The sequence below is a fragment of the Hemibagrus wyckioides genome, linkage group LG21 (assembly GCF_019097595.1).
Source record: "Hemibagrus wyckioides isolate EC202008001 linkage group LG21, SWU_Hwy_1.0, whole genome shotgun sequence".
Taxonomy (NCBI): Eukaryota; Metazoa; Chordata; class Actinopteri; order Siluriformes; family Bagridae; genus Hemibagrus; species Hemibagrus wyckioides.
The window spans coordinates 412,296-414,795 of record NC_080730.1 but is presented as its reverse complement, the minus strand read 5'-3'; the positions used below and the strand labels follow the sequence as shown (position 1 = coordinate 414,795).

The 2,500-nt window shown below is 34.6% G+C and overlaps 1 protein-coding gene across 5 annotated transcripts in view; it reads right to left on the bottom strand.

Annotated features, from left to right (window-relative positions):
- The window catches only part of cdk4 (cyclin dependent kinase 4), a 24,033-nt gene that overhangs the window by 3,850 nt on the left and 17,683 nt on the right, over positions 1 to 2,500 (bottom strand). The gene's annotated exons all lie outside the window — the stretch shown is intronic.

Genomic DNA, 2,500 nt, shown 5'->3' with positions numbered 1-2,500 from the left:
GTTTGTTGTGTGTTTTGTTGTGTTGATGTGTGTGTTGTGTGTTTGTTGTGTTTTGTTGTGTTGATTGTTGTGTGTTGTGTGTTTTGTTGTGTTGTGTGTTTGTTGTGTGTTTTGTTGTGTGTTTTGTTGTGTTGATGTTTGTTGTGTGTTTTGTTGTGTTGATTGTTGTGTGTTGTGTTGATGTTTGTTGTGTGTATTGTTGTGTTGTGTGTTTGTTGTGTGTATTGTTGTGTTGTGTGTTTGTTGTGTGTTTTGTTGTGTTGTGTGTTTGTTGTGTGTTGTGTTTTGTTGTGTTGATCTTTGTTGTGTGTTTTGTTGTGTTGATGTTTGTTGTGTTGATGTTTGTTGTGTTTTGTTGTGTTGATGTTTGTTGTGTTTTGTTGTGTTGATTGTTGTGTGTTGTGTTGATGTTTGTTGTGTGTTTTGTTGCGTTGATGTTTGTTGTGTGTTTTGTTGCGTTGATTGTTGTGTGTTTTGTTGTGTTGATGTGTGTATTGTTGTGTTGTGTGTTGTGTGTTTTGTTGTGTTGATGTTTGTTGTGTGTTTTGTTGCGTTGATTGTTGTGTGTTTTGTTGTGTTGATGTGTGTTTGTTGTGTGTTTGTTGTGTTTTGTTGTGTTGATTGTTGTGTGTTGTTGTGTTGTGTGTTTGTTGTGTGTTTTGTTGTGTGTTTTGTTGTGTTGATGTTTGTTGTGTGTTTTGTTGTGTTGATGTTTGTTGTGTGTTGTGTTTTGTTGTGTTGATCTTTGTTGTGTGTTTTGTTGTGTTGATGTGTGTTTTGTTGTGTTGATGTTTGTTGTGTGTTGTGTTTTGTTGTGTTGATCTTTGTTGTGTGTTTTGTTGTGTTGATTGTTGTGTGTTGTGTTGATGTTTGTTGTGTGTTGTGTTTTGTTGTGTTGATTGTTGTGTGTTGTGTTGATGTTTGTTGTGTGTATTGTTGTGTTGTGTGTTTGTTGTGTGTTTTGTTGTGTTGTGTGTTTGTTGTGTGTTTTGTTGCGTTGATGTTTGTTGTGTGTTTTGTTGTGTTGATGTGTGTTTGTTGTGTGTTTGTTGTGTTTTGTTGTGTTGATTGTTGTGTGTTGTGTGTTTTGTTGTGTTGATTGTTGTGTGTTGTGTTGATGTTTGTTGTGTGTTTGTTGTGTTGATGTTTGTTGTGTTGATGTTTGTTGTGTGTTTTGTTGTGTTGATGTTTGTTGTGTGTTTTGTTGTGTTGATGTTTGTTGTGTTTTGTTGTGTTGATGTTTGTTGTGTGTTCTTGTGTTGATTGTTGTGTGTTTTGTTGTGTTGAGTGTTGATGTTTGTTGTGTGTTTTGTGTTGATGTTTGTTGTGTGTTTTGTTGTGTTGAGTGTTGATGTTTGTTGTGTGTTTTGTTGTGTTGATGTTTGTTGTGTGTTCTTGTGTTGATTGTTGTGTGTTTTGTTGTGTTGAGTGTTGATGTTTGTTGTGTGTTTTGTTGTGTTGATGTTTGTTGTGTGTTTTGTTGTGTTGATTGTTGTGTGTTGTGTTGATGTTTGTTGTGTGTTTGTTGTGTTGATGTTTGTTGTGTGTTTGTTGTGTTGATGTTTGTTGATGTTTGTTGTGTGTTGTGTTGATGTTTGTTGTGTGTTTTGTTGTGTTGATTGTTGTGTGTTGTGTTGATGTTTGTTGTGTGTTTGTTGTGTTGATGTTTGTTGTGTGTTTGTTGTGTGTTTTGTTGTGCTGATGTTTGTTGTGTTTTGTTGTGTTGATGTTTGTTGTGTGTTTTGTTGTGTTGATGTTTGTTGTGTGTTTTGTTGTGTTGATGTTTGTTGTGTGTTTTGTTGTGTTGATGTTTGTTGTGTGTTTTGTTGTGTTGATGTTTGTTGTGTTTTGTTGTGTTGATGTTTGTTGTGTTGATGTTTGTTGTGTGTTCTTGTGTTGATGTTTGTTGTGTGTTCTTGTGTTGATTGTTGTGTGTTTTGTTGTGTTGAGTGTTGATGTTTGTTGTGTGTTTTGTTGTGTTGATGTTTGTTGTGTGTTTTGTTGTGTTGATGTTTGTTGTGTGTTTGTTGTGTTGATGTTTGTTGTGTGTTTTGTTGTGTTGAGTGTTGATGTTTGTTGTGTGTTTGTTGTGTTGATTGTTGTTGATGTTTGTTGTGTGTTTTGTTGTGTTGAGTGTTGATGTTTGTTGTGTTTGTTGTGTTGATTGTTGTTGATGTTTGTTGTGTGTTTTGTTGTGTTGATGTTTGTTGTGTGTTTGTTGTGTGTTTGTTGTGTTGATGTTTGTTGTGTGTTTTGTTGTGTTGAGTGTTGATGTTTGTTGTGTGTTTTGTTGTGTTGAGTGTTGATGTTTGTTGTGTGTTTTGTTGTGTTGATGTTTGTTGTGTGTTTTGTTGTGTTGATGTTTGTTGTGTGTTTTGTTGTGTTGATGTTTGTTGTGTGTTTTGTTGTGTTGATGTTTGTTGTGTGTTTTGTTGTGTTGTGTGTTTGTTGTGTGTTTTGTTGTGTTTTGTTGTGTGCACAACAATCACAGATGAATAAA